General features: G+C 35.2%; 1 long non-coding RNA gene across 1 annotated transcript in view; it reads left to right on the top strand.

Moving 5' to 3' along the window:
- The window catches only part of LOC136990529 (uncharacterized), a 35279-nt gene extending 9914 nt beyond the window's left edge, over positions 1–25365 (top strand). The window contains exon 2 of the long non-coding RNA XR_010883072.1: positions 25211–25365. This is a non-coding gene — a long non-coding RNA (uncharacterized lncRNA). The remainder of the gene's footprint in view (positions 1–25210) is intronic.
- Positions 25366–26559: the final 1194 nt, after the last annotated feature.

The following is a 26559-nucleotide window of genomic DNA, read 5'->3' as shown; positions in this document are numbered from 1 at the left end:
TTCTCAATGTACAATGAAACAGTTTCCCATGCTTTCAGCATTTCTCTTATTTTGCCAGAAGATTGTTGCTTTGCAGTCACCTCTTCCTCTGACAAACTCTCCTCCATGACTTCTTGCTGTGAAACGCAATGCAATTCCTTAAGCTCTTCAGTAGTCAGCTCTTGGCTGTGCTCTTCCACAAGCTCATCAGTATCGTTGTTATCCACTTCCAGTCCCATGATCTTGGCCAAAGACACAATCTGGTTGACTACAGGGTCACAAGCACTGTCTCAAACTTCTCAAAGTCACATTTGACAATGCTCTCTGGACTGCTCTCTGGCCAAAGCTTCTTTCAGGCAGAAGTGAGGGTTCTCTTGGTAACACCTTCCCATGCCTTTTTGATCATCTTGAGGCAAGCAACGATGTAGAAGTGATATTTCCAAAATTCTCTGAGAGTGAGATTGGTCCCTTCAGTCACCTCAAAACAATGCTCGAAAAGCGCTTTAGTGTATAACTTCTTAAAGTTAGAAATAACCTGCTGGCCCATAGGTTGGAGTAACGGAGTAGTGTTGGGAGGCAGAAACTGGATCTTGATAAATTTAAATTCTTCAAGGAGGTCATCTTGTAGGCCTGGAGAATGGGCAGGAGTGTTATCCATAACAAGCAAGACATGGAGTGGCAGATTCATCTCAAGCAAATATTTTTTTAAAGAAGGACCAAACACTTCATTCATCCAATCAGTAAAAAGGTCACGTGTCACCCAAGCCTTGTTGTTGGACCTCCACATCACATTTAGCCTGCTCTTCTGGACTTTACACTTCTTGAAGGCTTGTGGAGTTTTCGAATGGTAAACAAGCAGCGGTTTAATTTTCAAATTGACACTTGCATTAGCACAAAATAGCAACATAAGACGGTCTTTAATTGGCTTGTGGCCAGACAATGCACTTTCTTCTGCTGTTATATAGGTTCGCTTCAGCATCTTTTTCCAGAAGAGACCTGTTTCGTCGCAATTAAAAACCTGTTGCGACAGGTAACCCTCAGAATTTATGAGCTTCTTGAAGTCGCCAATGAAGTCCTCTGTTGCCTTTGTGTCAGAGCTTGCTGCTTTACCTTGTCTGACAACGTTATGGATGCCGGTTCTTCTCTTAAATTTCTCAAACCACCCATGGCTTCCCTTAAATACTTTTTCTTTGGCTGTTGATGATCCTGGTGTCTTCTTAATGAGGTCAGCGAAAATCACTTCTGCCTTCTCACAAATGATGTTCTCGTTAATAGTGTTGCCTTGTAATTGCTTTTCATTTATCCAAATGAGAAGTAACCTTTCAACATCATCAAGAATACGTTGTTATATCACGCGAGTGCATGGCCAACGAAAGAACAGGCAAAACGACTAAAACGAAACTTGATATTTATTTATAGAAAAAAAAAAAAACAATTTTAACAAAACACTTTTCTCCTTCTCATGTTATGATATGCAGGATTCTTTTAGGACTCCAACTCGGGATCTCACACACGTGTAGACGAAGGAGGGGTAGACAAAGGGAAAACCCGTGGTATCGCACAAAAGAAACACGACTCAATGATAATGAGTTACAAAGAAATATTATCCGAAATATTATAAACTAAGACTAAAAACTAACTTACTAACTATAGAGAGGAAAAGGAAAAGATAAATAGATATAGAGAAGTATAAGAAGGAAAGTATAGGGGGTACCCAGGATATGATATGTCTTCGAGATCTTCGGGTCGGGAAATTATACTCAAGTTGCTGGCTATTATATTTCTTCTTTTCCAGTTAATAATCCGAGGATATTCAAAGAGTTCCTTGCACTCAGTCTTGGCACATGGATTTCTTTCTTTTCTCTTGCAGACGATCCCAGTCTTATCTCCGTTCTTGAACGAACTGTTCAGATTTTCTCTCTTACCGTCTGTTCCGTCTCAGCTCCTCACCAAGAATGACCGTTACTCACTTCTGAGTGCCTCGGGGTCTTTTCACTCTATTCGTCTTTCCCCTTAATTCCTGGAACAGGACTGCCCCACCCGCAAGGAAAGTGAAAAATCGGAAGGTTGAGAAATAGGGGAAATAAAGAACAAAGAATTGAGGAATTAATGTTAGGCTTATAACTATCGCGTATATACAAAATTATGGCGTACCGCCACAACGTAACCGTTGCCTAGATATTCTTGTCACACTTTTTGAAGTATCTATCTTCTTAATCTTGTCCTTGTTCTTGAGGATAGTGCAAATCATTGATGTAGATCAATTGTATGTGCGTACTAGATCAGCCACACTCACACCTTGTTCTCACTTTTCAATGATTTTACGTTTCATTTTTATGGTTCTCTTATTGCGACTTTTTCTTTGGCGACATCTTTGCAATGATAATTAAACGATACACAAAAAATCCCAAATAATATGTCTGATAAACACGCATTTTCCGCTTCTACATCGATCTTATATAGTTGTTGACAGCTGTCAGCCGACCAATCAGCGACTATGCTAGTCATAGCTGTATTCTAGGTCTGCCACATCGTTTGATATGTCAGCCAACAGTCTCTTCCTTGAGATGCATGCGCTACCAATTCAAATTTAACCGATTGTGTTCCTCAACGAACTCTCTTGGCAGCATTTGTTACTAGTTCAAATCAACCAATCCTGTTCATTACATGATATCACCATCTGTATGTTTCTATATTCAACAGTTGACTCAATGGTGAGAAAACGGCATTTCTAAATGGACAGTTAGGTTTCTGTTGAGACTAGTGATGTCACAGCTGTTTCACCATTGAGTATTCAACAAACTAACATATTAATTTCTAATATTTAATTATAGCCTTTATATAGCACAAGAATTTGTCATATCGTTTGGTGTGTTTATTATATACTGTAAAAGTCTATGGTTGTTGATGTTTATATGTAATATGTCTGAACATAAGTTTGGAAAAATGTGTTATCACAAGCAACACTAAGACACTAACAGAATGAGTGCTAAACACAGACTGATGGATCATGTCGCATGAGCACAATTCAGGGACTTCCCCTCTCCTCATCACTCGTTATGCGAAATATCGCTCGTTAAGCAAGGTAAATTTTTACAATTTGTTTTGCTCATTATGCGAAATACTCGTTGGTCGAGGTGCTCATTACGTGAGGTTCCACTGTACTTTCATTCACTTACATTTATAGACAACAGTTCTGAAAATGAATTTTCAAAAAAGAGAAAATGCACATTTTTATAGAAAATAAATAGATTAAAATTAGATGGGTTTTACAATTACAATATATTAAAATATTTTGTCAAAATTGCATTGATTTGGAAAAAGTTTACATTTGCTTGAATTGTGTTATTTATACCAATTGTGTCATGGAGGACATTGCAAAAACTTGCTATAGAGTTGCTGTTGCAATAAATAAATTCAATGCACAGTAGTCATTTTCATTGCCTTACGAATGGAAATTTCCAATGAAAGGCACCAAAGGTATTCAAAGAACAATTTTTTCTGTCAAACAAAAAAAATCCCTATCTTGGGAATATGTTAGTGCAAACTGCATTTCAATACAATGCTTTTTCATTTTTTTAAATGAATTTTTAAAGTTATTAGGGACTTTTGGCTGCCCTATGTATTGAAAGTGAAAAAAGAGAGACTTTTTCTTCACTTTCTGCAAAGTATTACATGCCCACAACTCTGGAATTGTAAGGTAGCCGACTTTCAGGGGAAAACTGTTAATCACGTGTCAGGAAAACCTAGGGTCGAAATCGTATGTGGGTGATGGCAGTAGGAGACAAAGATGACAAGTGTCTTACACAAAACCGTTTATTCTAACCACTAAGTTAACTTACATATTAATGGTACAACAAAGATCGTCGGCCAACGGCGAGACATGAGACTTAACGTGGCTCTGGAGCTTCCTGGGAGTGGATGTCCGAGGAGTTTAAGTGGCACTCTGTGACTCGGTCATAGGATAGTCGTCCTAGCTCACTTTTTTCAGCGGTTAGAGGACCCGTTGTCTTCGGTTAAGGCTTGAACAAAGGTGAAGAGGTCTGTCCTGCACTATGGGTCGAGAAGAGAACTGCTGCACCTTTCCGAAGGAGGAGAGAACCTCCTGACCTTGTGACTTGGGAGTTTTATATGATTTTTCCCAAATCTTGCCCTTTTGATTGGTCCTAATTCCCCTCTCCCGCCTCTATATTGGTCATTCCCTTGTTTCCATGTGAAAACCGAGACCTATCTGGTTCGGGAGAGGTCTGAGAGGTGTTGACAGCCTTTGAAGTTTGTGCTCGTATTTTCCGTCGTTATGGCCCTCTTTCTGATGTTTTGTTCCCAAGCGACCTGCCACATGTCTCTGTGGCCATTTACCTCCCCGCTTTGTTTCTTGATTCCAACGCTCGTACGTGAGCACCTGGACAAAGCTCCCTCTCTTTTGATTGACATTCCCTCAGTCGTTCATTATCGTGTTGCGTTTGTTTTAAGATAAGTTTTAGGCAAGTTTCTTTCATGTCTGGTCTTCATCACCAACATGTGTTCCCAACCCGAGCTGACCCTCAAAATATTCAACTTTGGAACTTTATAATTATTCACCACTTCTACGCATTTTTGCAACCCTTACAGAATCAAGTGCATGGATAGCATTGATGCATAGCATGTGGCTGTGGCTGTGACAGTGCATATGTGGGTGACAGGTTTTTGAAAAATAGTTGTACCAGGAGGAAATCAGCTGTCACTTTTGCTTTGTGCAATGGCATTGGCATGTCATGGAAATTGGTGTCAGACCAATGGACACAGTTCACATTTAGTTGCCCAGTCAAGATGAAATATGCCTCATTGGTCTATAGCAGGGATCTGCAACCTTTCAACAGTATTATGCCAAACTCAAGTTATAGTGTTATTCTGGGTGCTGACATGATTCTACCAATTTTGTTATATACAGTGGAACCTTGCTTAACGAGCACCTCTCACAATGAGTATTTTGCATAATGAGCAAAACAAATTGTAATAAATGACTCGCTTAACAAGTGATGTTTTGCATAACAAGTGACGATGAGAGGGGAAGTCCCAGATTTGCGTGTGCTCCATCAGTCTGTGGACTGATGGAGCACATGCACAATCCAGGACTTCCCCTCTCATCTAGCATCTTAGTGTCACTCATGATCAAACATTTTTCCAAACTTGTGTTCACACATATTACGTATAAACATCAACAATCATAGCTCGTTATATAATAAACACACCAAACGATATGCCAAATTCTTGGGCCAGGTAAAGGCTATAATTAAATATTAGAAATTGATTAATTTGACTAGAGGTAGGAAGTTATGCTGCCGTCTCATACTAACTTTAATGACCAATTCCAAATTAAATTTTAAATATTTCTAAATTATGAATTAATAATGTATAATTATTAAATTTAATACGAGATGGAAACATAACTGCCTACCTCTAGTCAAATTAATTTCTAATATTTAATTATAGCCTTTACATAGCCCAAGAATTTGGCATATTGTTTGGCATGTTTATCAGACATAATATCTGTGATTTTTTTTTTTTTTTTTTGTTTTCTGCAAATTGAATTTGCATTTCAGGTTGGTTCATACCGCACTAAAAGAAATGATGATGATGATTCACACTCCTTAACAATGTATATTGTATAATTTTCTTTGAATAAACATTATACATAAAATATTTGAGTATTTTTTTTTCGGCATGGAACACATTATCATATTTTACATTAATTTATATGGGAAAAATTGTTTTGCTTAATGAGTGTTTCGTATTATGAGTAAGATTCTGGAACAAATTATGCTTGTTAAGTGAGGTTCCACTGTATATTATCAGAATTGGTCCAGTTATAATAACTTCAAAATATATAATTTTGAAGTCCAAGTTGTTAAGTGACACAGAGCATAAACTCATGTGCTGTAATATAAATATACAAGCCAGAGATTCATTTATAATGTATCATGGCCTACACTGAACTATGGTTTCTGTTTAAATGTGTAATTAATAATTAAAATATAATTTTTACTACATTTCTATTCAATCAGAGTGCCACCGAAAATTGTCTCGTGTTCCATAGGTTGCTGACCCCTGGTCTAGAGGATTCATAATAGGAAATTGTCATCCTCCATTGGTTCAAGAATTCCTGAGCAAAGGCCTGCCATGCTGCAGGATCCCTGTCCTGTAACATTTGTATCCAATGAAATTGGTACAGGAACATTTGCAGTGTTGATCATAGAACTTTTAACATGGTGGTTCTTGATATATTGAGATCATTTGCAACAAGTCAGGCACTTATCCTGACATCATATTTGATGGTTTGCTGAACCTCCATGACAACTAATATCCATTGGGGGTTGCCACTTCTTTTTTGGTCACATATAAACCTGTGTCTTTAAATTTGCTGATTAAATCATGCACAGCTGCATACATTATGGATCTGATAAAATTGGCATAATGCTTCTGCAACATTGCAACTGTTCATGTAATACAGCTTCACAAGTTCACCATGCTGCTTCTGCAGAAGTTCTGTTTTTTTTTTTTTTCTGTAAGAGGTATAACCAATGTAGAGGATATACATTTTGTCTGAATTCCATTTGTCAAATTCTTTTTATATCCAGAAGCTGATGTCACAGTAAGCTTCAGCTATGATGCTACTGTCTTGCTTGCAAATCTGTATGCAGGGACATTAAAAGATGTCACATAGGCCTGGGGAAATTTACACTGTCCTTCTATGGTTAATTAGTGTGAAAAAAAAATTATGGGATGATGTCTAGGTCTGGAGAATTTTGCCCAGAATCCTCCTCCTTGTTGACCCTCCTGTATGGATCTTATGTTGTGGGTATTGGCTTGCCTACTTCCTATTTTTCAAACACCAATATCTCTGTTGTTTTTTGTTCTACCACACACTGTAATCAATCTTATGCTGTTCTTCATCATGCAGAATCTTGTAACATCACAAATTCTTGACATTTGTATTGAAAATTTTTGAGTTATGGTTACATTAACAGTAACTGTGGCATGTATTATACTCAATTTTCATGTATTGCAAGCGCATGTCATCCTGTAACTATCCTGAAAATTTTTCAATAGATTTCTTGCTTTCTGTGTTCCCAAGACTGTCATTATTTCATCAAGTTACTTTATGAGTATTCTGTAGATGGAAATAGTCCCAAGTAAAATGACAGAGTTCAGGGAAAAAAGTTTTTTAATTTTTAAAATGATTAAAATAGCAGTAAATATATAAGGTTACAAATCAACAGTTAATTCGTAAAGTTTAGTCAAATCATTAGAGAACTCAGGCTATTTGCTATTGTATCACATTTCTTTTAAAACAAAGATTAGAGGTGTGTGTGTGTGTATATGTATATACTATATACAGTAGAATCTTGTTTAATGGACCTTGGGCCACTGAAAATCATCTATTGTTCTGAGAATCTGTTATATCACACAAACAATGGATTTCCTGCAAACCCAGGAAAATGTTATTTAATCCCCTACATGTAAGAAATACCTGTACTTGAAATTATTTGGTCTCTTGAGATCTCTGTCCTTCATACAAGCACATATGTTATAAGATTATGTATTATGTCATATGTGTGTATACAACAAAGCTGGTGGAAATTGTATATACTGTAAGCACAAAGAGAGGCAAATTATGTATGTTTGTTAGAATTTCACTTGACTTTGATTTGTTAACAAAAAAACTCATCCATCTTGGTTTGTTTTGATGCTGCTTTTCTGCCTATTGAATAAAATGACCAGTTGATATTAGCAATGTCATGTACTGTACAATACAGCCTGTTCATTTATGCTGAAACTCCTCAGGAGGGTCTTCATGACTTGGAAAGACCCAATGGTCTTGCTAAATTTTGCCACCATACTTAGACTGGCGTTAGTGTGTTCACCAAATGGCTCCTTTTCAATTCTATCAGCCTGCTGACTCCCTTTGTACAATTAATCAATTGTACATATCCCTGATGTAACAAGTGTATCGTCAAACACTACAAATTCCCAGAAACTCCCAAATATTAACTAAATGTTGAAAAAAAATACCAAGTTTACAATAGATGGGGCTAGAAAATATCCATTGTTCCATAACCTATTTAAACAAGACTCTACTGTATGTATGTATATATATATGTATATATATATATAATGTAAAACATATACAATAACTAATAATCATATTTTAATATTACTTCTTGCATTTTTTTAAGTCATAATCAAATATATATCCCTCATCCCAAAACTTAAATTCAAAAGCATATTTTTAATGTTTATTTTTTAAAAATTATATACTTCTGTACTTCCTTTTAATATTACATTTTGTATAAAATGAAAAGTAGATAAAAATTTGTTAATAAATTTATCAAAACACGTACTATTTTGATTATACTGGGTATTCAGAAAATAATGCACCATAGGAGCATTATTAGCTGAATGCACTCCTATGGTATATAGCAGGGGTGGCCAACAAGTCGATCGCCAAGCCAATTTTGGTCGATCGCTAGCGATGTCTTGACTTAATGTATTATATTTGTAACCGAACGCAACTGTATGCATGCAGTTATGACTCGACTCATAAGCAGTGAGTGCACTTCGTACTGAAACACAGTGTATAAACATAGTATGTATTTCACACTTCCCCTCCCCACTTAGACTATGCCTATGACAACAAGTCGATTGCGACACATTTTTACGATAAAAAGTAGATCTTATGTGCACAAAAGTTGGCCACCCCTGGTATATAGCACTTGACAGGTGATCACATGTACTGATTTTGGTGCAATATTCTATGCTGAATTTTAATTGTCTAGAATCAGAGTGACTAAATTAACAATGCAAGTATTTGTAATATAATTTATTCGTACTGTAGTTATATATGCATTTCGAATCACTACATTTAACAATTCCTCTTCAGTATAACATCTAAGGAAAAAATTTATACAATACTTTTTTAAAATAAGATACCAATACAATATTTGAGTTAAACTATGATGCTTAGGAGTATTTTACGTTACAAAAAACACTTGCATTGTTATAAATCTTATTGAGTGAATGTTTGCTGTCAACAACATTCTAGTGTAACGTTGTCAAGGCAAGTGATGGATTATCACTGGTCAACACTGTGCTTACTATGTATGATGTCATACCAACATGGTTCTATTTGCATTCCATTGTTTAAATCTATGCTATTTATATGTCTCCAAATTTCAATATGCTCTGTAAATCTACATTTCAACTGATTTCCTTCTTTATGCAGAACTCTAATATTATGTAAGTCCAGTTTACAAAGATATTCATTTACATGTTGGGACCAAGGTGAACCTGCATAAACAGATGGCAACCAAATGTTCCTTGACTCTGTTTCTCCTATATAAACATAAAAGAAAATTAAACTTTAGATGGATCAGATGTGCATAGTAGTCTATATACTACTACTTGTAGGGTTGATTTATGTTTATTTATTTTTTTTTTTTTTGTGATTGATTTTATTAACAGAATCTACCACTTTAAGATCCGGGGCTAATTTAATATTAAATTTCTTTAGATATTTATTATATTTTTCAAAAAAGTTATTTATGCAATATAGAGTGTAAGCAGTTTCCTTGTTATCTTTATATTTCACTTTAAATCTATTTGTTGAGATGTTCTAAACCGTTCTTACCGTCTTCCTTGGGTATCTACTAAGTATATATTTGTTAGATTAATTGAAACTTGCATGCATCAGTCTTCCTGTAATGTTGTTCTAGTCCAGATTTTCTTGAATTCTGTAAGGTAAGCATTTTTTTTTTTTTTTTTATTTTGAGTCTGGGAAATATGATATACTATGAATAGTTTTCCACATGTTACATGATTTTTCAAATTTGTTAATTTTAAACTAATTTTCTTTACAATTCATAGAAATGTCCAAAAAGTTTAACTTATTTTGCTGTTCTATTTATAATTCAAATTTTATACAGTCAAACCTGTTTTTATGCGGGGGATAGGGACCGCATTAAAAAAACGCATAAAAAAAATCTCACGAAACTTCACGAATGGCTGTAAATAATAGTTTTCGCAACACAATTAAAAAATATTTTTTTTATGCGGTCAACAGGGACCGCATAAAAAAAGTCTCACATAGAAAATAACTCAAAACCGTACAAATAGAATTTATTGACAACAGATGTCAGCACTTGACTGCATCGTCTGGTCTATCGTCTGTTTTACATATTTTTGTCCAGGTGGTGTTTTGTTGACTTAAAAAGTAAATTATTTCATTTTTCGCATATTCATGCAATAATATTACTATAATAAGTGCATTTATGCTATAATAAGTTTATTTAGCTATAATAAGTCAACGTAAGACATGACGAATCGCACGAGACTAGTCGCCAACTATACCGCACAAATTAAAAATTCGCATTAAAAAAATCGCACAAATAAAAATCGCACATAAAAAGAGCGCATAAAAACAGGTTTGACTGTACTTTCATGTATCTTGTTTGCTTCTTTTAAAATATATTTGGCTGTGATGTTCGAATTGTATATTATAAAATAATACACTAATAATCTACATACCTCTTACATAATTTTACTCCGGAAATTGCTTAATTGTTTTATCAAATTTTATCATAATTATTTTACTGGGATTTGGAGTATAAGGAAAAGTAGTTAAGATTTTATGAATTATCTTGCATACTGTCAGGTAGTGTGGGATGCCAATTTTGAACATTTTGTGAATTAATAGGTAAAATGTTTGTGTCAATACTTTTTTCTTGGAGTTTACAAGAGAACTTTCTTTGAAATGAAGGAAAAAGAAACATGAAATTAATATGTAATTTTATTTCTGATTTAAAACAACCTATTAGTTATTGATCTATCAGTATTGTATGTATTTAGTAAAAAAGTTGCTATTCTTACATTTTATATTAAATTTTTGCATAATTCTGCATAATAACTGACGGAACACTGCATATCATGCTTACTGGGCTGTACTCTTATGGTATGTTATTTTCTGAACACCCAGTATATACATAAGAATCATACTCTTTTAATTAATTTTCATTTATATATTAATAATAATTAAAATATACTGACTAGCGCACAAGATTTAAAGTTTTATTGATTTATAATATACTAAGATATAATTATAATATATATATTTATTCATGTAGCTTGGAAATAAAACTAATTTTATTATTTAACAGTGACTATACAAATTTACATTTTATAAATGAGTTGCAAAATTCTTATAAACTTTCTAACAAATTTAACAATAATTGGCTATTGTTACGACACAAAAATTTACTACAGTTTTTTGAAGTTTCTCTTGATATCTGTGGGAGCTGTATCGTGACTAATAATTCATATAAAAGTAGAGCTGTGAGGCTGAAGTTCAAAATACATTTTAAATTTTTCTTAAGTTAGTTTGGGAAGATACCATAACTAATGTCATAATGACAGGTAGTTTGCCATATATTAAGCTTCAAAAATTTTACAGCATAATTGACACACATTTGTTTAACTGTGCTTCATTGGAAAACATCAGATCTTTACTGGTAAAGTAGTAAGTGCATATTTTCCAGACATAATGACAAGATGCAAGTTGTATGGAATATATTCTTTATTGGATACTACTGTTTCCTCAAAAATAAGACCAGGTCTTATATTAATTTTTGTTTCCAAAAGATGCATTAGGTCTTCATTTCAGGGGATATCATATCCAAAGGTGCTCTCTTGAGTATTTACAAATAATTATAATATAAATTAAATATTATTATTGACATTAATACTTACTTAAACTAAATGATAATTTAAATTATTTTAAAATGCAATACGTCCCTTGTGGGTTGCAAAGAACTTATTAAATACAACCATCTAACTGATGATCTTAACTGGGGCTTATTTTAGAAGGAGGGCTTATGAGCATCCTGAAAAATCCTGCTAGGTCTTATTTTCGGGGAAATATGGTACCAATAGCATTTTTATAGTGTCACATGATGAGCGGCCGGATGGCTGCTCGTCATGTGACACTATAAAAATGCCAGATGGCTGAGCGGTCAAGGTTAGCAGCCTGCTGCCCTGAGGAACTCGGGATCAAATCCAGACAGGTCAAAAAGTCCCCAGGAATTTTTCAGGTGGTCCATCAGGATATGTCAGGTCCTGTCTCTCACCGCCTGGCTGAACACATAATGGGATTGCTGTAAGAGACCCTCTTAGTGCCCACTGAGTGGAAAGAGTTTTCTTTTTTTAAAAAGTGTCACATGATGTACTGTAATTAATTCCCGATCTACCAACTCCATTACATTATTGTAAGCATATTTCACAGAGCTTTATTAAACCTTCTGGCATTAAATAAATATAACATTTTCCATAAACTTTGGGAAAAACCTAAGCAGAACATACATGCCATTATGTGAATTCTCCACTGCCATAGAAAATAAAAGATTTAATGTTGGGGAGCCAAGTTTAACAGAAAAAAATTTTTTATTTGAATTCAATAAAATATCCACCTTATGTGAGTGCTAATTCATGAGTAATATAGAAATAGAACTCATGGCATAATATAAAAGAAAAATTAATTTTAATTAGGAAAATAGTTTTGGAAAATTTACTAGAATTTCTTTACCTTTTACTTTAGGGGTGCCAGGTCCCCATGGCCCACACCTTGGGTGCACCACTGTTGTAATGTAATTCCTGCTGGATCCACACAAACTTCACAAAACTCAAAATATTTCTTAAAATCACTTCAATTTTGCTGCACATAAAATGTTTTTCTTAAAATGCATCTTACCGAAAAAGATGCCACTGCTGTCTACTCCTCACAGTGCCTCTTTGGAAACATGACCCTATCCATCATTTCTTAGCTAAACCAAGTAGTTCCATGCAATGTTAATATTGGCTTACATCAAACACGGGATCAAAAATCTTCATTATCAGGAAGAGAAATATTATAACATATCAACTCACCAGTAACAATGAACATAAATCTGCAGATCCATCAGATGAATGTCAGTAAACTAAAAGAAACCTACATCTTACATTCCACATATATATTGTGGAGCAATAATTGAAATAAGTTTTGCCGACCTTTGTTGGCTGATGAATGAGTTAAGGAGTTTAGTGGCATCTTTCCCAACTTTCTTTATATTAATCCAGAATGGCCTATTGTCACTATCAAGTGAATCATCAGGCTACTTTTTAAGTATTTATCTATTGACACTGAAAGTACCTCTCTGTGGTAAAAAGTTTTCATTATCACCACTATCATCATTTTCAACTATACATTGACACACACAATGCTTTTCATTTGTCTAGTAAAGTATTCAAAACCACTATATTTAACCTAATTTATCTTAGCTATTTTGTACAGATTTTTGACAAAAATTTATATTCAAATACAATCAACAGTAATTAGTGATATGCAAAGAAAGATCACAAAGTAGAGGAATCATCATGCAATCTTGCATTAGAGGAGGCTCCTATAATGCAAAATAGGAGGTTAATGATTCTATTAGAAGAATAATATATAGAACATAATTAAAAAACAGGAGTCAGTCCATTTATACAGGACTTCGGAGTCAGTAAAAAAGTGTCAATGTATGTTTACATCCTGCTGTTGAAACTCTACTGGGAGTCACCAGGACAATTACATGAAGTTGATGTAACTTATGTAAAATACAAAATATACATTAACAACATTAAAAAACCAGTTGAAAGGCCTGATGCAGGTATTGGGGCATACTAAATAGTTAGCATGCATAGCAATGATAAATAATTAATTACAAATGGTTTACCTAAAGTGCAGAGACATTCAGCAGAACACTATTTCAAGTGAACTGCCCAGAGTAAATCGCGTAGAGATCTCTCTGCATGTCACCCCCACTGGCCTGCGGTACTTTGTAGGCATTGGTGGTTTTTCAAAGACCCACAAAGTTTTTAAAATCGTGATTAAAGTATTTCCTGAAACACGACATTTCAGGTAAATACTCTACCATCTCCCATTGAGTCCCCTTGTAAAGCTGTTTTAAGGATTTGAACTTTTACATCTGTTCTTTTCCTTACTCATTAGAAGTCAATGTATAGTTGCCCATGACCAAACACATGCTCAGGTAAATAAATCCCAACTTTGTTCAAAGTTTGTCCTGGAGATTTATTTATAGTCATTGCAAATGCTGGTTTCACTGGAAATTGTCTTCTATTTAATTTAAAAGGTAGTCCCGTCTCAGAGGGACATAAATATATTCTAGGAATAAATACCTTTCACCTTCAGCCAAGCCAGTGAGAACTTTGGCTTCAATCAGATTAGGTTTTAAGGATGTTACAACTAAACAGGTTCCATTGCAGAGTCCTTTTTTAGTATTCAAATTTCGTAGGAGCATTACAATAGTTCCTAATTTTAATTTTAGGCAATGATTTGGCATCCCCGAAGGTGTGATGCTATTCAAGAATTCAACATTAAAGTTGTCTCGTTCTTGTTTATCATCTTCCTTTACAGAATCATCACTTAAGTACGTAATGTACTCACTTTCTAAAATATCTATTATTTGTTGATTAAGTTTATCAACATCGTCATTCTTAGCACAAAATGTTGCCTTCTGTGACGTATCTTTGATCATGTCAATCGAGATATTGTCATCAAATGTTGCGGAGACAATGTAGTCACACAAAAACTCTGAAGATATTTCTACCAAACTGAGGTCTGCAGGAAACTCAACTTCATTGTTTTAAGTTCCATCTCCAAGTTTCAAAAGCCATTCACTATGTTCTGGATCTTCTGATCTGATATTACGACTCAGTGTAAGATGGCAAATAACACCGTTATCTTGCCATAGCTTTGAATATTTTAAGCTTCCTTGGACTATAGCACATCTCATTGCATGAGGAATGATTAGCAGGCATTGCCTGAAATCACCCCCAAGTAACATAACCTTACCACCAAATGGTACTTGGTTATTTTTGTCCAAATTCATGACTTCATTTCTTAAGATCATCAATTATATTTACGGCACGATTTGAAGCCATTGTACATTCATCAATAATCAACAGATCAGCATTTCTCAGAGTTTCTACAGGTTTTGAATTTGCTTTTATATTTGAGGGAGATGCCTTATTCATTGGTACAGGTAAAGCAAACAATGAATGCATTGTTTTACCTTTATTTAATAAATTTGCTGCAATGCCAGTTGTGGCTGCAGGAAGCACAACTTTTCCAATCCCTCGTATAGTGTATCAAGGTTTTATATAGGTATGTGTTTCCGCTGCCACTGGGTCCATCAATAAAAAAGCACTTTGCCCTTAAAGACGAATCCTCAATGGCTGCTTTTATTTCAATAAAAGCTTTTGTGGCTTTATTAAACCTTATTTTTTTTCTTTTCTTTACTTTCCTTATACTATCTTCCTGTAGTAACAATTTTACTTCCGTTTTCTATTTACTTAACCACGCGGTAGTTAGTCGACACATGTGGCCTGGACGGTAATAAAAACAAAAAGGGTGTGACACCGAGGGGTCGAGGGGTTACGTCAGAGGAGATAGGAGGACAGGAGAGAGAGGAAGGAAGATTTTTCGGAGAGAGAGAAAAACGGGACGAACAGAAACAAAGAAAGTTATTAAGGAACGGATCCGAGGTTTTTTTTCTTATTTATTACCGCCAGTCACCCCTTCGAACCAATTTTCAGTCTTATCATCTCTGTTTAATTCTCTTCCACCTTATCTTTCTCTAGGGCCCTGTACTTAGTTAAGCTAGATATAAGTTAGAATAAGTTCTTTGTCTTGTCGGCACGCGGGGACTAATTGATGACATTGTTACGCGCAGTCCCAAATGTATTTGTATTAGTAATTAGTAAGTGTGTGTAATCGTTTCTTTGTAAATTATTTATGTTCGTTGAAATTAATAAACCTCTTTTTTTAATTCTATCAAAGCCGAGCGACTCTCAGGGTCTTGTTATTTCATATACTCGGCTAACACTTTCATTTGCTCATCATTTAGATGAGCAATGAGCTCATCTGCATTTCTGTGTTCATCTTCTTGATTAAACTCATTATCATAATCCAGCAAATATTGTGCAGGTTTATAAGTGAGATTAAAATTTTCATATGTTTGACGATGAATGTTAAACACATTCTCTATCTCTGTCATCACATAACCAATGCAATTCTTACATTCTCCTTCTTTGTTGTGCTCATGCAAACAATAATCTTCAGTCAAGTGTAATTGGAATTCCTCAAATAAGCATATGTATGCAAATAGGTCTCAATTGTTGGGGCATGCTAAAACCTGCAACCTCTTCCAAAGTTGACCTCCACATTGTGTCATCTAGCAGAAGTCTTAAAGCTTTTGCAGCTTCTTTAAAGGTGGAATGAATAATTCCATCCACCGTTCTCAAATTTTCAAAACTTGTAGATCCTCTAATGCAGCATTTCTCAACCTGGGGGTCGCGGGTGAAACCATAATTTAAATAACTGTCATTGTACAACCTTGTCTTTTTACCAACCGATTCACTGGATGTAGATGGCTCACTTCGTTTTTTCACAAATTTATCCATTTCGCATTAGAAATTTTTAAAAAAATCAGTTTTACGGTTGATTGCACACTAAAATAAAAGCACTAGACGCACACTTCACATTCAAAACTTAATTGAAGTGGGGCAATCACCAGCGCCTCTTTTATACTAGTGACAGCACGACTTGTTCAAACACATCCATATGCATGTTCAAACATGCTCTCACAGCTAGTATTATAGAAGGAGATCAAATTACAAAGAGCACGTACACATCAAGTTGGAACTTGTAAATTGCTCATTCATGTATGTACACATCATACATGCATGTTCATACCTGTCACTATAAACACAGCGACATAAAATAATAGGAATAGTTGTGATTAGTTATTTGAAGACACAGTCCTTCCCAAAAAGAGGACAAAAAATTTTTAAAGTATCGTCACCAGGGGGCAGTTTTCTTAATATGCATTTTTCCAGCACCTATTTCATTATAGATAAAAGCCAAAACAACCCCAAGAAGGTATGATGGAGAATAGAAGACATCTGTATATCACCAGTTCCTGTTTTTTAAAAATGTTTGTATTTTTAATTGGATGTATTCTTGTGTTTTTAAAGGACTTTTTGGTGGCCAGTAGCCTAAAAAGAAAGGTCAGTCGCCAAGAATGTATTGTCTGGAACACTGAGTTAATAAAGGGTGGTTCCTCTTTTTGGGAAGGACTTTGTCTTCAAATAACTAATCATAATTATTGCCATCAGAAGAAATTTACAAAGGAATAGTTGTATTACAATTTTTACACTGTCAGTATTTTCTTAATGTATAAAATTAGTGCAATGTGATTATATAATATTTAAAAAAACCTACATTTATAATTACAGTCAAAATTCAATTAGTAATAGTAAGGCTTACTGTTGTTATTCCTTTGGGTGGGGGTTGCAAAATATTAATTTTATTTATATTTACTATTTGGGGAGTCGCGGAGCTAAGAAGGTTGAGAATTGCTGCTCTAATGTGAAGGAGCAACAGTCTTAAATAATATTGTTCTTGGTCTCTTACACTTACGAAATACATTCTTGCAATAAACATTCATTTTGCTCTTGGTTTCCATTAGCCCTGTGCAAAGACAAAATGATCAGGTCTATCTGTGTACAAATGCTGTCTGGCCCCTGGATCTTGTTCGTATAACTTAAACCAAGCCATCAGGCTTTACTGTTTATCCATTTTTCTGGCAAGAGCATCCGTTTCATCTGCCTCATTAAGATAGATTGTATGTTTACATGGAAGATGAACAGCTAATTTTATTATTGCATGTGATTGCTGATGCATTGGAAAGGAAAATATCCTCCATATTGCTTCAGGTGCACTTACATATCTTGAATCAACATAATGGTTTGTCTCATTGTGAGTTAAGACGTTATCATTTATTCATACACTGACACGATAATGTTCTTTGTAAACATAATTGAATAAATATTTTACACTCTTAATTGAAGCACAAACTTCCACATTAGTGTGACAGTTGTACTTCTTCAAAAGAAATAGATTGTATGGAACAACCCATCAATTATCAATCATGTTTCCATTGTTTTCAACTGCAGAATTTTGTTTCCTTTTGTATCTGGGATATCCATCAATGTTTCCAACAGTAAAGTTCATAAAGTCTTTTGGAAAATTCTTTGTACATTTTCCTTGATCCATGCAAGGGGCATTTGGATTGTTTTGTCCACATTTTCTGTGAATCATATTACTAACCACAATTTTGTGAAAAATTGGGTATTTTTCTTTATCTGGAATTTCTGCAGAAACTATTCTATCTATATCATCTTTGTTATGTAACATAGAGTCACGATCAAGGATAAGTAAAATGTGAGCATGGGAAAAACCGTGCTTCTGAAATTCAATGACATGGATTTTGACAATAACTTTGCCAAAAAGTCCAATATGTAAATCATCTAATAAACTATTAAGTTTAGTCAAAAAGACTCGGGCTACTAAATCCGGTCTATGTTCAGGCTTTCCTTTTTGTCATTCTTCAAGATTTTCTGTAATTTCTTTCCACTTTGGATTGCAAGTCATTGTAATGAATAGATCCGGTTTTCCGAATCTAGTTACAGTGGCCATTTCATCCTGGTATCTTTGTTGATAGTTTCTAGGACTACCTTCAAAAGAAGATGGAAGTATTACAGTTTTTCCAACTGGTAATTGATCATTTATGGCTCTGGTGTTCAAGTGATCCATGAGACCACTGTAAGACTCTGCCTTTAATTTAGGTTGATTCATACGAATCCAGTGAAGTCGATTTGCTTCCATTCTTGAATATGCGTCTACAACAAACTGTTGAGTCAGTTTCCCCCATTAAGCAAAGAGTTAAATGTATCTCTAACATCCAGTTTATTACTGTAGAACTGCATTTGAGTTACTTTTTATGGCATTTTGTTTGAACCAAATTAGCATTTTCAGCTACATCAACTTCTGTTTCAAGCATTTCTGCAGCAGAGCTATTTGCCACATGGGGAATGTTTGTTCTCCAGCTGCATTCTCCTCTAGGAAAAAACAATGGATAAACCATTGCATCCAAATTTGGGTCCAAAATGCTTAAGTGTTTTGTTTTTGGTCTATTGAGACTCGATAAATTGGGTCTGCAATGCACCCAAATATCTCTTTCGAAAGGCAGTTTGCCTTTTATGTCTTCAAACACCACTACCACTTCATTCGCGGTAGGTGCATTATAGTGCTAAAGGTCTTGACTTCAGTCTTGTTTCTTTGCTATACATAAAAATGGATCTAAATTGCCAACTATAATTGCTTCTGATTGAGCTTCTTTTTCAATTTTGTATAGCATTTTGTATATCTTTGCAAATACGTTAATATCTGCCAAAAGCTCTGGAATTTTCTTCATTAAATCCTTGTTGCAATCTTTATTGCCAGGATGAGTTGATCACTCTTTGTTGGCATCCTCTGTATCGACTATGTACAACTGTGCATACTTTCTTTTTTCACCTTTAGCAAGATGCAGAATACTGCTTGTTCGGTGATATATCTGACCACAGATTCAAAAGTAATAAGGTCCGAATCCTGGTAGCGACGCAACTGTGGCACCCATTGATGCAAAAGTAAAATGAGCTATTAATAGCTCTAATGTTTTTCATAAAATTTACAGTGTTGGTCATCATGATTAGACATTAATTTTTCCAACATTTCGGGAAAATCTTGTAAAGGCAAAATTACTTTGCCTTTTTGGCAGCACATCATGTATTTGCCTTCTTTATCAGGCTTCTCTGCATGAAGGGGCTTAACAAGACACAAAGTGCATTCGTTGTCAAGAGGACCACAGTTGTGTTTTTCGAGAACATCTTCATTTTCCATTAATTTGTCAGTTTCCATACATTACGTCCTGCATTAGTCATTTTGTCATTTTTTTTAAAACTGTATTCTATTTCTTTTGTCTAGCCAAATGCTGATCTTCAGTTTCAGTGTCGATAAGACACTTTTGGGATTCACTTTTACTTTGCAGCCGTAATAGCCGCTCCTCTTCAGTTTCAGCAGAAAATGGATACCATTTTGCATCTCTGTCTTTTTCTAAGTGTAGTGCACGCTGTTCAGCAGTTTCAGTTAACTGTTTTTCTTGTGCTTTTGCAGCTTGAAAGGCTTTTCAGTCCACTTCAGTAGTATATTTTTTGGGAGATGCCATTTTAATAGATGGAGCTCTCCTTTCAATTAAGCACTTCAACTTTTCCAGTTCAAAACATAATTAAAATAACATAGCATAACTATCATTGTCATTGTGAGAAACCGGGGGCTTTAGGGGATCCCTATAAACTACTTAATTGGCAACAGTTTGGTAAAAACTGCTCACGTTGTTTGTAGATGGCTTTAAAATAGGAGGGACTTTAAATCGAGTGGGGCATGCAGTGAATAAGCTGGTAGGTGTCCATTTCCCGAATAGACAGGAGACAAAAGTTATATAATAAACTAATTCTATTTGTTATTTGTTGAAAATCTATGATACATATAATTCTACAAAATACACTAATTTCTACAAGATATGTGATTAGATATGGTTACATATAAACTCCTATGGAGTGGAGCAACAAAAATTTCTATTCAGCTCGTGATGTGTGTTCTTGACCCATTGACCTAACTTTGATGCTAATCTCGCAGAGAGAGAGTTTACAGATATCTAACAAAAATACCTCTGAGAGAACTTGCCAATGTATGTGGCATTATCAAATGGTGGGTCTTGACTTCGTGCATGGTTGTAGGTTGTGTCTTGGCCAGTTCATATTGAGAATAAGTGTTCTCTTCGGGACACACTTTCTTACGACAAATGCTGTCTATATGGCAACCGCCTTCATTATGACTTTGCATGGGACGAACACCCGGAACTTCGGTGTCGCCACCTTTTATGCAGTTTTCTTGGGAAAATGATCATGTGATCAACTGTTGGAGTCAAAATTAAGTTACATATTTCATAAATTTGCACGAAATCAAGAAAAAGGCTCAGGCCCACGGGCTCACATCGTGTACTAAAATCAACATCCCTACATCCAATTCTTATGAAATAACTTTCAAAATACCAATAAGATACTATATATTTCCGTTATGATTGCAAAGAAATACCATCTCCAGTTCAAAACATAATAATGAAAAAAAAAAGCATAACTATCATTGTCATGCACTTTGACCTACATCACTATATCCAATTCTTTTTAAATGACACAGCAAGCAGCATGTGTGCCAAATACCATCAAAAAGAGTCTTGCACAGACTCTGGCAATTCCTAGGTTTGCCACTATGCTTTACTGGTGCTCAATATGTTGACAGAGACTGGCCATTTTTTCAGATAGATAAAAATAAATAATAATGAATTCCTATTACAAATAAAAATAATAATATACTGTACTGAATTATACTTAACAATATAAAATATATATGTATTGTTATAAATAATTTATATTGTTAATTTAAATAATAGCTAGGGGTGCCCCTAGTGGCCATTTTTGGAATACTGTGACAGACTGCCCAGTTTTTCAGTTTTATGTAGTAGATTAGATTGTTTCATATTAAAAAGCTTCTTGCCTATTTTATTTAATTACAAAAACTACTTAGTGGTAGTTACTTATGACTAATGAACAGGCTTATTACACACACAGTCTATTTCATTAACTTTTCCCAAAATGCATTTCGGCCTTACTGGCCCTTACCAATTGGGTGACATACAAAACAGTGTGGCCGTCGGCCATGATATTGTATATTTTATATTGAATTAGTCTTAGATTTTCTTTGTTCCTTTGTCTAACTCTTTTAGAACTTCCTTTGTCTAACTCTTTCTAGAACTTTCTTTTGTCTAACTCTTCCTAGAACTCTCTTTGTCTAACTCTTTGCCCTTGGGGGAGGATTATCTTTCCCTCAATAGTAAGAACAAAAGAGGGAGTGAGGCCCTGAAGCAAAAGAGACAGAAAGAGTGCCAGTCTGGGTTGGAATCCCGAAGAGGTAGGAGCTGAAAAGGAGTGCTCCAGAAAGGGAGAAGGGTGATCTAAGAGGATAAAGTGCAGAGAGAGATCATCGAGGAAAGACGACTCAGTCTGAAAGAAAAAGATTATAGACGAAAGATCTATAAGGAAAAGGGCTACAAACGTAACAAAAGAGAGAGATCCGAAGTTGTTCCCCACCAAAAGACACATCGCAAAGAAACCCGGGTATTTCTACTACTTTTCTTATCTTTCCTTATTTCTTCTATTCTTCCAATTTCTTTTAGTTTTAAGTTAGTATAAGTTAGTGTAAGTGAATACGGTCCTCGTCAGATTGTCGCGTGTGTGCAAGATAACTGTTTTTGAGGACAAACATTTAATGCCTATATATATTAAATTCTGGAAGTTGTAAAGTTGGGATCCTATGTAAAGAACCTGTTCAGAGAGAATAAAACTACTTTGTATTAAGTTTTATTTTGTACCATTTCGCTCGCGGGATCATGTACCTCTTGTTACGAACACCACAACAGAGTCTATGGTGACAATTGCCAACATTACAATGTATGTTAATAGTACAATTATTACAAGTTATTACATACACATTATTAATAGGACAGTAACACTATAATACTAAACAAGTCAGTAAAAACCTTGTAAATAGTTCCTATATTATTTACAGTAGTGGTAATTTCCTATTTTGTGTATGCAATAATTTGTAATAATTGTACTATTAACATATGTTTATGGTGACAATTACCAACATTACAATTGTTTTGTATGTCACCCAATTGGTAAGGACCAGTAAGGCCAAAATGCATTTTGGGAAAAATTACCTAAATAGGCTGGGTGTGTAATAAGCTTGTTTATTAGTCATAAGTAACTAAGTAATTGTTCTAGTTTCCAAAAAATAGTTTATACAGAATCTTGAAGTTCCTAATTTATTTTCATTATAATTTTACCTGTTTTTTGTCATATTAATTAATACTGGAATGACATCCATTAAACAATTATTTAATTAATTTTATCATAATATGCTCATCTGTTGTATGCTTGTAATTAATGTATAGGCTTTTTTGCCAAATTTTAACATCAAGTAAGGCCTATTAAAAAATGTATTTGATATTTGCAGTGATGAATAATTATTAAACCTACATAAAATAAGTTGTTAGATATTACTAACATTAATAATTCTTAAAAGCAACTGCTACACAATATTTTTTTTAAGGTGATTGTCGTCATCATCCATTATTGTCCATTGTGGGATATAGGAAAAAAGTCATTGGATCCTGAGTTTTCTGCATCCAGTTCACCTCCATCTTTCTTGGTTTTCTTGGTTGTCCAGGCATTCTTCCTGATCTTGGGGTTCTTTCTATTACTCTCTTTATCCATCAATCATCTGTAACTCTTCCCAGAAGCCCAACCCAACCATGTTTTCTTTTCCTAACCCACTATATGTAAACTGTTCATTACACTAATAATTGGCCCAATAATAACTTGTCATAAAACCAGACCACTACCATAAGAGATAAGCAAAATATACAGGCTGAGTATAATTAAACTGACGTTGTTTAAACTTGGAACATTGTGGAAGGCAATCTGATCGATGCATTGCAGTGGGACTTTGTGAATATCTGAATCTTCTTCCCCATAATCACATTAAATTTGTTTTTTGACTGCTGGGTGGCAGCACTATACATAAAAAGCCTACAGGTAGAAAACATGTTAACAAGCAAATCAATTAACCATTCTATTGGTGCGTAGTGATTAGGAAATAGGCATCGTACCATAGGGGTTGCGGTTTTGAATGCCAAAAAATGCAAATTCAGTACAAATTTTCAGCCATTTACGTTTTGTCTGGCATTCAACATGCTATAAAATGTGACTCCTATATAAAGACCACTAAAAATGGGAATCTCTAAGAAAGATCATGCTTTAGTGAAATGCTATTACCAGAAAGGCTGTAGTGCTCCAGCAGCTTTGCATGAATATTGTTGCATATGGAATATTACAAAGGACCTCTTTCCATAAATGGATTGAAAAATGTGATGCAAAAATTTAAGGAAACTGGTAAGTTATCTGTGGATCCAGGTAGTGGTAGAATACCTGTTGTGGAGGCCCAGGTGCAATCTGAGCTATCCAGTGTCTGGCACATATCCCAAAATTTGCAACTTCCATAGGCAACTATTAGAAAAAATCCTAAAATTTATCCTGAAATCAGTGGCGTAGCGTAGTGGGGGTGGCCCGCCCTGGGTGGCATTTTTTCACAATAAATAATAATAATATCTTGTAAAAATTTGAACCATTTCATTTCAATAATAATAACCCATTTCATTTCATATTTTTGTCATGCCTATGATTCGGACCAATTGAAATGAGCACGGAATTTTTCATTACTTATTCTGTGACGAAACTGGGGAATCCCCTTTCTTTAAATGAATGTATAATAATGACATCTTGCTCATTGTAGCGACTGACAACACCGTCTGTACTGACTTGTAGGGATTCCCTGTATATTATTTAAGGGGCCGGCGAAATTTTCCTCCGCCCCAGGCGGCTGACACCCATGCTAAGCCACTGCCTGAAATGGTAGCAGATTCAGAGACTGCAACAGCTACAACCATGTAACCCAGAAAAAAACCTATGACTTCACTTAGTCTAGCTGAATCCTCACTACAATGTGTGGCCTTCAGATGTCTTATGGACTGATGAGGCTCACTTTGGAGCTATGAATATGCAGACTGCCAATTATGTGTACCTGCAAATCCACATGCTATGCACCAAATTCCCTTGCATTACATTACTGTTTGGTTTGGGTTCACTGCAAACATCATAATTGAAGAAATAATGCCACAAGGCTTCATGCTTTGAACACTGAATGGAGAATGTAATACAAATATTCTTCACATTATCTCAGCTTTGCAAAAGAGAGACTGTTTAGACACCCTAACTTTCATGCAGGATGGAATACCACCTCATATTGCATAGACCAGTGATGCAATTTGTTATGTATCACATTTGGGGACAATGAAGTGATTTATGAAAATGTCAATTTATAAAATAAACTTATTGCTCTTCAACATGTATTTTATGTATTGTATTTATATCAGCACTTTCTGGTGACAAAATTTAACTATTTGTTTTTATTTGCACATCATCTCATTAAGACATATTCTTTCTTTGGCTTGGAGAACACTATGAGCTCACATAGTTCTCCATAATAATAGTTATTTTTATATATTATTACGTCTTAAATAACTTATTCCCTTTTTTGCAGCTGCCATAGTGGGCAAGTGCAGGTTTCCAACTACCGGAAGTTTCGATTTATACAGTATTATATTCTATTTTTTTCATTTTTCACTCCGTATGTAACCCGAAGGAGTGCATTTGAAAACGGAAGAAAGCCTTTGTTTTATTAAATTTTTGGTTCTAGGTGCGATAGTGTTTATTTGACAAAGTAGTTTTTCCTCGTCTTCATCACCTCACATTTACAAAAATAATTTCTTTATGCAGTATATAAATTTAAAAAATCTTGTAATTCATTATTATAAAATAAATATGAAATGTAAGTTACCCGATTAAATATTTAAAATTTTATTTCTTATGTAAGAAAGTGGTGTAATTTTTCCCCGAACTACCACCGTGAGGGCCATGTAAAAATATTAAGCACAAAGAGGGCCAAAGGTCATAAAACACTACTTCAGAGTGGATCATCATTTGGTAGCTGTTTTCGACAAGCCGCAGTACGCATATGCCCGATACCCGATAGTCTGGCTATAGATCGGAACAGTGGAGATTCAAACCGTTTGCCTCGATCGGTATAGCCAAGTTCTGGGGGTAACGAAACACGGTCCTCGGTCGTAAAATGCTCGAGCATCCGTATCTGCCACGTCCCGGACCCACGTCGCCTCTATCCGACACGCAAACCTGCATCACGGCGAAATGGTAGCGGACCAATTCTATCTTCGCCGATTTCCGATATGTCCTGGTGCAGCTTGCAAGTGCGCAAAATGTGATATTATGTAGGATTTAGCGTACTGTATGTACATCGGCGGTTCTCGGCCCGTCAATACGGAATGCAGGTTTTTAACCCACACTTGCACATCATTCTTAAACAAAAACACAATTTTTTCATTTTATGTCGGGGCATAAACCGACTTTCTGCTTGGATGTGCTATGCAGTATCGAAAGGCAAGTTTGCGAAACTCCTCGGAAGAGAAGGACAGACTCTGTCGTTCCACAAGTCGCAACAGAAGGTTGCATCGATTGGTGTTAGACGCGGTCGTCTGTTGTCGTAACTGCAAGTTTGTCTTTGTTGGCGCATCTAGTCCTTTGTGATTTATTCTCTGTCCCTGAAAAAAAAAAATTGTTAGCTAGTATTAAATTAGTTTACTTTTTTGGTCCGTTGTCCTCGTCGGGAACGGATTGAGGAAAATATAGATCATCACGAAATCTAGACACCTCCCCGATTTCATCCCCGTATTAACTCCTAAAGCCTTTGTCCAATGCAGCCCACCAGTGGCTGAGAGGTTCCGTTCCCAAACACTGGGAGTTCGGTCGTGGGTTGGCGCCTGGCCGGCCACGTGCAGTTTTCCGGGTTTTCTCCACGTCTATAACTCCCGTATA

The sequence above is a fragment of the Centruroides vittatus genome, unplaced genomic scaffold, assembly GCF_030686945.1.
Source record: "Centruroides vittatus isolate TY-2023 unplaced genomic scaffold, ASM3068694v2 scaffold_944, whole genome shotgun sequence".
Lineage (NCBI taxonomy): Eukaryota > Metazoa > Arthropoda > Arachnida > Scorpiones > Buthidae > Centruroides > Centruroides vittatus.
Note: the sequence above shows the minus strand (reverse complement) of the source record. Positions and strands in the feature narration are given on the sequence as shown.